This window comes from Podarcis tiliguerta, assembly GCF_965153285.1.
Source record: "Podarcis tiliguerta genome assembly, chromosome: 4".
Classification (NCBI taxonomy): Eukaryota; Metazoa; Chordata; class Lepidosauria; order Squamata; family Lacertidae; genus Podarcis; species Podarcis tiliguerta.
Window position 1 is genome coordinate 96882792 of NC_139537.1, and position 13668 is coordinate 96896459.

General features: G+C 43.3%; 1 long non-coding RNA gene across 1 annotated transcript in view; it reads left to right on the plus strand.

Annotated features, from left to right (window-relative positions):
- The window catches only part of LOC310675388, a 139143-nt gene that overhangs the window by 43409 nt on the left and 82066 nt on the right, over positions 1 to 13668 (plus strand). Inside the window, exons 3-5 of the long non-coding RNA XR_014510090.1 lie at positions 1778 to 1884; positions 10248 to 10475; positions 13514 to 13583. This is a non-coding gene — a long non-coding RNA (uncharacterized lncRNA). The remainder of the gene's footprint in view (positions 1 to 1777; positions 1885 to 10247; positions 10476 to 13513; positions 13584 to 13668) is intronic.

A 13668-nucleotide genomic window follows, 5' to 3' on the forward strand; every position in this document is an offset into this window, starting at 1 on the left:
CCTTGCCCCTTTTCCTTGTGCGATGTATTTCTGTGTGTTGGTTTGTTTATTAGAATGTAAGTCTGCAAGTAGGGAGTGTCTTGTTTCTGATTTCATGTAAGCCTCTTTGGGAGCCCTTTTGGGGTACAAGAATGAATGAATCAGCTCTCTGTGGAGACCATCAGTTTGTTTCCATTTTAATGCAGACCTACCTCATCTTTGCTTCCCAGATCAACACACAAACAGAAATTTGCTTTGAGATGCTCACATGTCCCCATTTTGCAAATAGGTTCTCCACTCCACCCTGTGCAATGTACATGTTAGCATATTTAGAAATACATCATAAGACACCTGCTTTCAAAAACGTGAAGCGTAGGCTTAATAGCACACAAAATGGATGTCTTAGGAGAAATGCACTCTGGGGGTGTGAGAAGGCAGCCATTTCCCTTCTGACCTGTATTTGTCACAAGCAGCCCTGTTTCGGTTCTATGGAAGTTCAGCTTCTGCCAAAATTCAATCGGGAGTTTTCGTTTTCCCCTCTTGTAGTTTTGCTTGCTTGTCTTAGGACAGAATGATTCATTTATGGCTACCAAGGTTCTGCCATTTTTCTTTATTTATATTCCTTTGTGTTTCTGTTTTGGTTGTTTTCTCTGTTCTAGTAAGTGAGGAGAACACAATAATACTGTTAACATACAAATTAATAGTATGCTATAAAACCCTTAAAATAATGAGCACTCCCACTTTACATTCTGGGTGCCCTTTGCGGGATCACGGGTGGTGCTACAGTTCCCAGGGAGCTTACTGACAAATGGGCTGGCTTGCCTCTCAGTTTTAATTTTTGGAGGTTCACGCCCAGCCTCAGCGGTCAAGTTTCTTGCTGGGAGGTGAGGCTAGCCCCATTTTTAAATACGGGGTGGAGCCGACAATAGCCAGGCAGTTGGCTCTGGAGATTCACCCTCCCTACCCTCCCTTAGTTTAATGTTTCTTGTTTGCAGGTTAACTTTTTATTCCTATTTAGCAGGCACTGCTAGGGTCTTTGACTGGTTGCTGTTGAAGGACCGGGAAGAAATTTTCCTGCACTGGCAGGTTTTGTCTTCCCCGTAGCAATTCGTCACAACTTTGACGGTTATGGCCTGGGGTGGAATCCTTTAGTCTTTTCTTCCCTATATTGGGGGTGGGGGTGGTGACTCACCCCCCTGTGATGGCGATTCCAGGGTCCCCCTCTTAAAGGTGTTATATAATGGGTGTCACTGGCCATACACTGAAAGGTTGTCAGTGGTATGGGGATGTGGGGATATGGGCTTGGCTGCCTGCTATACTTACGTCTCGCAGAGCACCCAATATCCCATTTACCCTGATGAGCCCCAGTTCCCCCCGGCTGGGGGGCTGGGAGGGATACACTCCCAAGGCCTAAGCCAAGGTCTTCCTATATTCGGAAGTTTAATAAAGTTGTGGCCAAATTTTAATTCCATATACGTTGTCTGAGTCTTTATTCCTTCATAATAATAATAATAATAATAATAATAATAATAATAATAATAATTTATACCCCGTCCATCTGGCTGGGCCTCCCCAGCCACTCTGGGCGGCTTCCAAAAAAATATTAAAATACTATAATACATCAAACATTAAAAGCTTCCCTAAACAGGGCTGCCTTCAGATGTCTTCCTTATGATCCCTGGGGGACTGGGCTATCACTGCCTGGTCCATGTGACATTTCAAACCTTTCTTACAAACAAGAGAAGCTACTATTTACACAAAGCCTCAAAAAACCCCACTATTCCTCTTCTCCCCTCAGCATCTCAACATGTTCTACAGTGTCACATACTGCTGGCAGCGCACCCAAAGGATCCAGTGAGGACCGACGGAAGCATCAACTGACAGCTGTTGTCATGGGGGAAAAGGGTAAGAAGCGCTACGAGATCTTTCCGACCTCCTGAAGAAGACCAAGGAATATGTGAGTTACTCAAGGGAATCACTGCAACCATGCAGGGATGTCAAAACCCTTCAGCCTGCCCCTTCCAGGCCCACCCTGCAAAGGGCCCAGTGGACAATCAGGCATCTGAGCGCATAAGTGATCTAGAGAACAGAGTTCGGCAATAGTACAGCAGATCCTTGCAGGCTTGTTTTCGGCAGGAACTGGCTGCCCTCAGGAGTTTGCAATTGGGAAGAGGGCTGTTGCACCCAGGTCCTGCTTGCAGGCTACTCATAGGTTGGCCACGGCGAGAACGTAATGGTGGACCAGATTGGATTATCACAGTGGTGTCCAAACATTTTTCAAAGAGGGCCAGATTTGATGAAGTGAAGAGCCGTGAGGGCCAACCAAAGGGCCAACCTTTTTTTTAGGATTGAAGTTCTTGAGCTTTTTTATGATTTTACCCCAAAGTTGTTGAGCTGTTCTTAGGGTTGAAGTTGTTGAGCTTTTTTGTAGGATTTTACCCCAGGAAATAAACTGCCACAGGTGCCGAATTAAACCGACCGGCGGGCCAGATTAGACCCCCGAAACACACTTTGGACATGCCTGAGCCAACAGGGTTCTTTTAGGCTGCAGTCTATGTTATGTATTAAGATTAAGTTGCAGTTCTCACTCAGGGCCATCTACCCCCACACAACCAACATTGCACTTCCTATTGAGAGTCTGTGGCTCAAGCAGGCAAGCCTAAATGTGCAATTAAATGTAATGTAAAGTGAAACTGCAAGGCTACTGCTTAGAAAACACACCCAGGGAATTCTGAGTCTACCCTGGCAGCCATATTGTCAGTCCAGGTCACAAAGTGTTCATGCCAAACCTGTGTGGCCAGAGTTATTCCTGAGCCTAGAAACACCTGAGCACCCAGGAAATGGTTCAACCTGTAGATTTAGTTGCTCACTACATGGAACAAGCCCCATCAAGTGTTTGTAATTTGTATCTGGAGAGGGCATGGTCACCCACGTGCCAGCACCCTGCAGGATCAGGGTCCCAACCACAGGGAGGGTTAGAAGTCAAAAAGGAGGGGGCACGTACTTCTCATTTTATTTTTATTTCCCCATAATGGTGACTGGGGAAGGCACACAGTGGGTTTGACTTTGAACCCAGAGGGAGGCAGCCCCCCCCCCCCCCACAAGTGCTTAGGACAGAAAAAAGCAGAAAAAATAGGTCCAAGCAAATTTTGTGGTTGACATACACCCTTTACCCCTTCTATTGGTTTCCCTGAAGACTAAAAGGTTGTGTGTGTGAGTGTGTTATGTATTAAGATTAGTTGCAGTTCTCACTCAGGGCCACCAGTATGTAAATGAAGGATTGAAAACTGTCGCTCCTGATTGGTTAGCTAGTTGTGAGTTGCTACTGTTTCAAGTTACTTAGTATTATATAAAGCAGCCAGTCTGATTCCAGGAGCAGTTCTAACTGCTGCAGTAAAGCGTGTTCTCCATCACGGAGAGCATGTGTTGCGGTTGGGGATTCCAAGACACCTTGCTGTTTCTGGGCAGATGGTTTGGCCAACTCGTAAGCAGGGGCGGGCTGTTATTGGGGAAAATTACATGTTGCCATTTAGTGATTGACAGCCCTATTTGTTAAATACAAGGCATGCAGCAACGGACGTCCTCTTTCGCTGCGTGCTTCGGATCACCCGCCCTCCCTTCCCTAATGTTAGGCTGTTTGCTTGAGCATGCTTTTGCCTGTCATGGGGTCGTCTGCTTTGGGGCAGGGGCCCGGTAGGAATTTTGCCATTTGGCTTATTAGTGTGTGCCACTTGGTTTTCGCCTACCGCGTAGCAAATCGTCACAACTTGTAAGGTTTGCGGTTAGGCATTGGTCTGGAATTGGTTGCTGGGGGGGGTATGGATTCGGCTGTGCCTGCCCCCCAAAATGCTGCTGCTGCTGAAGGGTTTTACCGTTAAAGGAACCCAGGGGCTCCCCATGCTTTTGTCCGAAACCCCCTGGCAAGGGGCTAGGGCCACGCAAGCCCCTGGGAGCATTCTGGGGAGAGGTGAGGCATGGTTCCCAGTCCCGTCTCTCTCCCCAGGTGACTTACCCTTGCTGACTTCGCGGGGGGTGCGAATGTCAGAGCTGTCCCCGTGCGGGGTCAGTTAGTGCTACCAATGCCTAAGCAACCACTCACATTGCTGTAATTTGAATAAAGTTGTGGCCAAAATTATGCCAAAAAAATTAAACAAAAATTAAGTGTCAATTGTGTTTTCCTTTGGGGTGTATTGGGGACCTCGACACGCAAAGAGCTGTGAATCCAACAGAGCTGTGTCCTTCGTCCATCTCTTCCACTATTCAACAGTCTAAATGGCTCAGGTGCAAGCCGCCTGAAAGCCGTATTCCCTCCTACCAAGCTGCCTGGGTTTTGAGCTCTTTGGGGAGGCCCTTCTCTCAGTTCCGCCTCCCTCACAGACATGCTTGATGGGCCTGTGTGACAGGAACTTCTTAGTGGCTGCTCCCACACTTTGGAACTCCCTTGCTAGAGAAGCCAGACTGGCTCCCTCCTTGCTGTTGTTCTGTCGGTAGGAGAAGACTTTCTTGTTCCAACCGGCTTTGGTGAATTGACTGCTTTGAAAGAAAGGGCTGGTCTCTTGCTGTTTGATTGTAATTATATGTAAATTTTTAAGCGAGTTTATATAAGTATAGTTTTAGTTCGCTCCATGTTTAATTTTCCATGGTTGTTTTTTCTATGTTTTTAGTGTCTTGTTTTTTATCTGTAAGTTGCCTAAAGTCCAGTCAGGGGGGAAAGCAGGTTATGCATAAATATCATCATCATCATCATCATCATCATCATCATCATCATCATCTAGCAGTTCTTGGTGGCTGAAGCACTGCCATCGATAATAGGCTGAAATATAAGCAATGGATTACTGAAATAACTCATGATAGTGAAGTTTATATTATAAGAACACATGTATTGTAAAGCAGCTAATAAAAAGAAGTAAAAAGCAAACATCGGGAAAGGAGGGATGGGAAGTCGAAAAGAAATTTATGTTGATTTTTTTTTTTGTATATGACATTAAATGTTTTGGAATACTTTTAATAAAAATAAAAAGAATAAAATAAATTAATAATAAATAATAAAATTAATAATAAAAATATAGTAAAAATGATAAATGTAAAAAAGATAATGGGTTGCTTGTCTTAGCAGTAACTTCTCTAGGTCTCTTCTCAGCCACTTGTAGCGCTTCTCACATCCACTCTCCTCTGGCCGAAATTGGCGAGAGATGGGAGCATCCTGCAAGGTGGTGGAAGTGGTGGGCTGGGGTCTTGTACTTCTGCCACCTGAGGCTGGTGCTTCATCACACCTCGCTGGTGGGCCAGCTCTGGACATTTACCTTCAAGGCAGTGTTGGGGGACTTTAGGTCTGCCAGGCAGCTTCAGCGGACCAAGGCACACTCACCTGTCCTAGACCTGGCATCATATATAACATCAAATGCCATGCAGATAAAGACAAATTTGGGCCCAGAAGGTGGTTGCAAGCAGCTGATCATCAATGCTTGCAAAAAGCTGTGTGCAGCACCTTCAAACCCTATGTGAGAATCTTTTGGAGGCCAAGTTTTTCTTACCTTCCCAGACATTTTATCAACCATGATAACTTTTGAAGTTGAACTATTTCCCTGTGCCTTTCGGCTGTGTTTTCATGCAGCCTCTTAATGGGGTTATGGTGGTTTCGGTACCAGTCTATTTCTGTAATTACTGTTTTAATTTTGGAATTAAAGTTTAAATTGTGAACCTCCCCAGAGGAGATTGTTGGTTGGACATTATAGAAATGCCATAAATGAATACATAAAACAGTTACCCAAATATGCCCAAGTATAAGTTTCCTATATACAGTATATGCACAGGTCTGAAACTGTAAGTTTGCATTTCTTAGGACAGAAAGTATTGATCTAGTGTATAGATATCTTTCCTGTTCTAATTCATTCAAGAGGGTTTCAGGAAGCTATAGAAGCTTCTCTGTGAGAGAGAAACAGAGGCAGAAGGATTAATGATTGTTTGGGTTATACCTTCTGGGAAGCTGGTGTAAACTAGTTTTCTTATCTCTATTCTGCAGAGTCCTGCTGACGATAAATATAGGCCAGAAGGAGCCTGAGTTTTACTTTCTCTTTCTCTTTCTTCCTTCTGGTGTGGTGATTCTGTATATAGGATGCTTAGTGCTAAGGTTTAGTCTTATTAGGGACACAGGTGGCGCTGTGGTCCAAACCACTGAGCCTCTTGAGCTTGCCGATCAGAAGGTCGGCGGTTCAAATCCCAGCAACGGGGTGAGCTCCCATTGCTCGGTCCCAGCTCCTGCCAACCTAGCAGTTTGAAAGCACACCAGAAAGTGCAAGTAGATGAATAGGTACTGCTCTGGCGGGAAGGTAAACGGTATTTCCGTGCACTGCTCTGGTTCGCCAGAAGCGGCTTAGTCATGCTGGCCACGTGACCCGGGAAAACTGTATGTAGATAAATGCTGGCTCCCTCTGCCTATAGAGCAAGATGAGCAACCCCAGAGTCGTATGCAACTGGACTTAACTGCCAGGGGACCTTTACCTTTTTTTCCCTTTAAGCCTTATTATGAGTTAAGTTTATAAAGGCTGCAACTGGATTTTGTATAGACTGAGCCATGGATTTGATAAACCATTAAACTACATTTGCCTTAAGCACAAGTAAAAGCTCTGCTGGATGAAATATTGCCTCTGATCTATTTTGGGGAACTCTGCTGAACTCTGCTATGGTGTTTTAAGTTTTTCCTCCACACCTATGACAGAAATAAGTGGTAATAGAACTAGCATGGGATCACCACCCAGTTTTTACATATGTGGCTCTGCTCTGTTCAGAAGTTACACTAAAGCCACAAACCCGGCAGGCAGCCACAACTTACTACTCACTTGGCAAAATGCTGCGCACCAATATAACAGCATCTGGCAGGTTAAAGTGCAAGGGTAGGGGGTAGCATTCAGTGATGGGCCATCCGTTGAGCTTGCCCACACATCACACAAAAGTGTTCTGGTTTTTGTTGTTGTTTGTTATTTCTGTATGATTTCACTATGAATATCTCGTTAAAGCAAGTTCAGTTTCTAGTTTGCAATATGAACTTCCTGGGGTGCCAATTAGAATGTAGTTAAAGGATGCATGACCCTCTCTCCCTTCCTCATAAATTATCCTCTGGGATCGTTGCCAAAAAGGAGAGGTCATGCAAGCTATGTCACTGTTTTAAAGTGTGCTTTGCCGTAATGTGCTCCACTCAAATTTGTACAGAAACGAAGAGGTTTAGCACACACATACACACATGAAAAACCCTCAAAGCCCCTCTCACTTAGAATTCTGTTGCTGCATCCCAACTCCTATAGAAAGCGTTCAGAACTAGGGCATGAAGATAAAACTGTTTTCAAGGCAATTCACTTTGTTTTATTATTTGTTAAATAATATGGACAATTCGGCTGCACCACTGGGGAATCAGAGATACTCCTTATTCCAATAAGCTCAGTGTTCTGACAGCTTTAAAAAGCATACTGTTATTTGTTTCTCAAACTCATCTGAAGACCATTCTAAGCAGGGGGGCTTAAAATTAGTTGATTGTTCCACTTTTTCGTTGCTGATATTCCACTGTTCCCATATGCATTCAAAATGTAAATGAAGGTCTCACAATAGATAGGAAGTTCCTCGAGGCAAAAGTGTCTTCTCCTTTGCAGTGAGCGGCATTACACAATGTTGGCAATCAGAAAATGAACAATAATAATATTTAAGACTTCCATCATTTTAAAGGACATGCAGTGTCCCCAATGAACCTTACTTGTCATTTCCTTCTTAGCAATTAACTTCAAGGCTTACATAAGCCACATTTTCAGCTCCCTTTTGTTTATTTTATCCTTTTTAGCCATTAATTTAGAATTCCAAACATTTTAAAAAAGCTTTCAGCTAAGTTTTATGTACATAAGAAGGGCAGCCACATCAGCCTATGGAGCAAACTCTCATATCCCTGAATGCATACTGGATACACTATTCTAATACGCTATGTCCAAGTCTTATGTATTTTGTTGGCATTTGTCTGTCTCGAGAGATAATAGAGTGTGCATCTGACGTGGCTGTTCTGGGGTGCAAGTCAGGGCAGTGTGTATGGGGGTCCTGGGCTGCCCAGACAACAAGACCCCCCTCTTGACCTCACTGATGTAGTCCAAAGGAGAACAGAGCAATACGTTTGGGAGCAGGTTGGCTTAAGGAGTTGCTGGAAGGAGGCCTACAAGGCACCATCCAACTACCTTAGGGACTCTACTCCGTATTTGTGTAGGGTTTTTACTCCTTAGCCTTTTCTTCTCCCAAAAATATCCTACAAGGCAACAGAGGTTTAGGAACAGAGCTTTCCTTCTCCTAGATGGGCTACCTTCCCAGGTTGACGAGCCCCATCTGCCCCTCACTTGCCCATATAGCACATGCAGAAACTGCCTTCTTGACTATTGGACCCACTATTGGTACACTCAATTTTTTTTTTGATGATGATTTTAAATATTTTATTGAAAGTTTTTAAACATATTAAATACTAAAATTCAAACTCATTTATAAGAAAATAACAAGAAACAATATCTAAAACATAATAAAGGAAAAAATCCTTACAAAACACAACTGCATAGAAAAGTGAAAGAGGAAAAAAGAATAGAGAAAGAATAACTAAAAAGGCCTTTTATCACATTTATACTGTTCACATCATATCATCTATCCACACATAGGCAGATTCCCCATCTCTCACCTGGGTGCCTTCCACTTCTCCCAGTCTCCCACCTTGAGCCTTCCTACCCTGCCTTTCTTTCAGGTACCTCTCACCTCCAGCTGTGCCCTTCCTGTGTGTGTCTTCCTTGATTCAGAATAAAGGAATCTTAATATAAAAATGGGTAAAAAGGAAAGGAAAGTCCCACCTCCCCGTTTGACATTTATCTTTAGCAGCAATTATTCAGAATATTTAACATAAGCACTCCAGAATAATGAAGGTTTTGTTTTTAATTGTATTGTTTTACCAATGTCCTGTTTGCCACCCAAAACTCCTTTGGAAGTAATGGTGGGATTGAAACTTAATAAGCATCAACAGCAACATCTGGGAAGTCACAGGTTCCCTAACCTTGCCCTACCCTTTCCTCCATAATTTGAGCTGTGAGGATGACTTTCAATGCAGCTGGCACCAAGGGTAAATTGCAGTCTGTGCTGTTGATCAGGACTGGGGAGGAGGGCAGGGAGGTGCATATAAGCCAAAGAAGCAGGAGAAAGAGTGGGAGAACTTAACAAAGACATTGGAGAGGGGGTGCCTTTGTGCTTTGTGCTGGTGACATCTCCAGAATGAGGAGAGCAAAATCTCATGTTCTGGTTCAGAATAACCCAGGATGTAAGAACTCCAGGATTATCTTTCTATCTGTCTGTCTGTCTGTCTGTCTGTCTATCATATTTATATACCACCCTTCATCACAAGATCTCAGGGAGCCCTGAGTCCTCCACAGGTTTCTTGGACTCTTAAGAAACCCTTCAAGTATTCTTCTCCCTGATTCCTGCACAGCTTCTTGAGTTTCTTTCTGAGATGCCCTTGCATCTGTGGACCCCATTCCACCAACCCTGTGTTCTGGACAGGACATAAGGAAGGAGATGAAATTTTGACCCCACTCCACCCTCTCTATTTATCCCTCTCTACTGCCAGCTCTTTAGTTTCTACAGCAATTTGTAGAACTGAATGAATCCACAGCATAGCCTCACCATAGGTTCACCACCCAGTCTCTGGAACAGTCTTCAGAGATAGCAATTGATGTGCCATCTTGCTATATTTTCTTTGTAAAATTCAGTTTTGTGGATGGGGGAGCCTCTGATCTCTTCTTTGTTGCTTCCCCAAGTACCTTTTGTGAGCATTCTCCACAAATATAAAATGATCTGAATGATTGAAGCTCGAGTGCATTTGATAAGCACGCCTATTTCTGGGCCAGGTCTGTTGCACAGACAACAGTCTATCCTCCAGCAGAACAGACCCAGGATCACAGTGGGAAGCAATTTTCTTGGCACATTTGAGCGAAGTCATTTATGTTCCAGAAGGTCTTATTCCCCAAATAATAGCTTGCAGACGTGTATAGAGACATGCAATCTGAGCAAGCACAGTAGCAGGGTTGTGTAACTATGCCAATTTGGCATGTATTGCATGGCAGATATTTAGATCTGCTGCTTCTATTGCTGTCTATGCTTCTTCTTTTAAAACTGGGAGCATGATGGGCAATTAGGCCAGTGCAAGGGATAATCCACAACAGTGATTCAGGTGTGCATTGGAAAAATTGTGTGTCTGATTTTTACAGATAAGGACCCCACACCTGTAATGCCAGTAGAAAGATGTCATCAAGTGTTTGCCCTCCAAAAAGTTCACAGTTGTGTTCACTGGAAAGCATTTGACAAGAGCAGGCCAGTGAAGTCAAGGGCTGAAGCACTGGGACTCTGGGCAGGAGTATTAATGCAAAAGGCAGGTTGAGAAAGGCACATAAAGCCAGGAGACAAGCAAGCAAGTGATTCGAGCAGAAAGAAGCCAGGTGTGTGATCTATTTCTCAGATAGAAGGAAACTGCCAATAAAGTTCTAAGGGAAAATAGGGAACTGTGCTGAGGGATTTTTGATCAGTGAAAAATGCCCAAGAGGTGTTCTTGATCAGAGATTGTGGTGCCCATTTGAGAGGTGGCAAGGCACTGCTAAAGAGTTGCCCCAGAACCTCTTGTTCAAAGTATCTTCTGACCTTCTTGTCAGTATGAAATCCATTGGTGCCAACAGCCTAGTATGAGACACAAATCTGTGTCAAAGTACGGTGGTACATACCTTGGTACTTGAATGTATGGTAATCCATTCTGGAAGTCCGTTCGACTTCCAAAACATTCAAAAACCAAGGCACAGCTTCCAATTGGCGCAGGCGCCACAGAAACAATAGTCAACAACCACATTTGATGTTTGGCTTCCGAAAAACGTTCAAAAACCGGAACACTTCTGGGTTTTCAGTGTTCGGGAGCCAAAATGTTTGAGTACTAAGGCATTAAAGAACGAAGGTTCTACTGTATTGGGATCTGTAAATATTTCAAGCATTTCCAAAGCATTGACACACTTTTGGGACCAACAGGATGGAATGTTAACAGTCTACCACAGAGGGAAGCTTACTAGAATTATTTGTGTTGCAGATGTGCAGAAGATCAGAGCAAAAATTGTCCAATTTGCAGCCATGGAATCCCAATGCACCCTAGGGCGGCTCTTTATAAGCCATACGCGGTTCACCTGTCTGATGTGCTTGGGAGCTTGGTGCAGTGTATGGAGGTGGAGCCAAACTGACACGCCTACTGACTTGCCTACACTGTGCCAAGCTCACTGCACCTTGCAGCTCCCCTCTTCCTCTCAGTACAGTGGTACCTCTGGAAGCGAATGGGATCCGTTTCGGAGCCCAGTTCACATCCTGAAGCGAACGCAACCCGCGTGTGCGTGGGTCGCGATTTGCCGCTTCTGCGTATGCGCGTGATGTCATTTTGAGTGTCTGCGCATGCACGAGTGGCGAAACGCGGAAGTAACGCGTTCTGTTACTTCCGGGTCACCGCGGAGCGCAACCCGAAAATGCCCAACCCAAAGCATATTTAACCCGAGGTATGACTGTAAGTGCTTGCAACTCAGTGTGCTGGGAAGCCATCAGAAGATCAGTGCTCAACTCACACAACCTCACCAGCCACTACAGGCAACAAAACCTTTCACACAACTAATTCAACCCTCAGCAGTACAGATAAAAAAAAAGTACCAGCATAAATGAATTCTGCTTCACATCACACACACACACACACACTTTCCCCAGATTTCTGCTACCAGTGCTGAAATAAATTTCTACAGGGACAAACTCATATCTCTTATTGTTCCTAGAGGAAGCTTTACCGACCTAACAATATAGCACTTTTTAGTCCCTGCCAAATCTTTTATAGCAACATGGTATGTGATTGAGATTTATAGGATTACTTTGCAGTCCTCCAGATTTTATTGTAATCCACCAGAGAATCATGGTGGATTGTTTCTCTAACCCCCCCAAAAAGGGCATCTCTCATGCCTATCCTAATTTTCTCAAAGAACAGTTCACAAAGGATGTTCACAAATATTAGACTAAGACTTGGTCACATTTTGTGGGGGGGAAATGTAATGTACTCAGATCATTAGTTCATGCAGCCTAATTCTGTGCTTGAGAATGAATAAATTCAGTTTATTTGTTTATTAGGTTGATTGTTTTGAGATTTACCCAACTTCTCAACAATGCTTTTTAAGAAGCATATAAACCAATATAAAATATAACAAAATTAATTTATAATCAGAGCATTATTAAGGTGATGGTTCATCTAACCATAATAAACAGCACAGAATCATAACACTACAAGCCTTGATTATTAGCATTTCAGGATCATGTCAAATGAAAGTTTTACCTTCCTTTGAAATAACAACCGCAAGCTAACAAGATGAGCCTATCTGAACAGAGTCCTAAAGGTATGGAGCCACCATTAAGAAGACTCTGCTTTCATATGGAACCAGAACCCTCAGCCAACCCTCTGAAATTATCTTAGATCACAAAGGAGTGGATGGGGAGAGAAACATGGTGAAGGCATTCCTTCAGATAACCAAAGCCCAGATCATATTGAGATTTTAAAGCCATAGTCAGTATTTTGAATTGTACCCAGACACTACAACAGGTGTAACTGGGAAAAAGCTTCTCTGCACCATTTGCATACCAAACATTAAGCCAAGTTTATCAGCACTCCTAGGCAGCAAACCTGCTCCTTTAGGGATGTGTGATCCCACCTAGAGCAGCACATTAACTTACACCGAAACTGATTGGCCCACCTACAGTCAGCACTCATTCAGACCACTGCTAATTCTAGATAACTGTTCACAGATTTCTCTGCTTTGCTTGTTGTCTACAAAAAGGCAAAACATAAGTAGCAGAAGATGTGCGGTAATTTTACTGAACATTGTGTATTGAAAACATACTGATCTTTATTTCAGCTGAGCGCTGACCATTTCGGATACCTGCGGCTATGTGAGCTAACAGGAACATGATAATGCTTTCACAGCAAGATGCAAAATATCTGCTAACATTAAATAAGATATTTTAGAGGAGAAAACCAATCTCCATGTCTGGCATGGTGCCATGTCCTTCAGTCTGAATGTCTATGGGACATATGTACAGAATGCATCTTCCCCCAAACCTGCCTTTTGAGATCATCTTTGATGAACTTTCTACTACAGGTGTTTACAGATGGAAAAATGCACCAGAAGTCACTTTGTTGATTTGGAAAGGGGCTGCTTCATTTCAGAAAAGACGCTGTTTGCTTCAGATCCAAGGTTAAACCTCAATTTGATTCAGTTTTTGAATCTTTGGGTGTCTCCCAGTTGATAGTGATTGGGAACTGGCTATAATCTTTCTTTAAATGGCTTAATTTGCTGAGAGGGAAGATTGGACCCAAAATTAGACATAAGGCAGTATGGTTTGAGAGTGTGTGTAAATAATCTTTAAAGTTTAAACTATTTTTAAGGAGATGCCGATAACTTGTTTGTTTTTTTAGTGGAAACGGGGGGAAATTGCAGACATAGTAGTCCTTTCTGAGTGGCTGAAGCCAATCCAATTTCAGAAAAGTAAGTACAGATTTCTTTTCTGAAAAGAGATTTCAAATGTTAAGGCTTTTTATTTGTTTAGGGAATAGCCTATAACTTTTTTTAA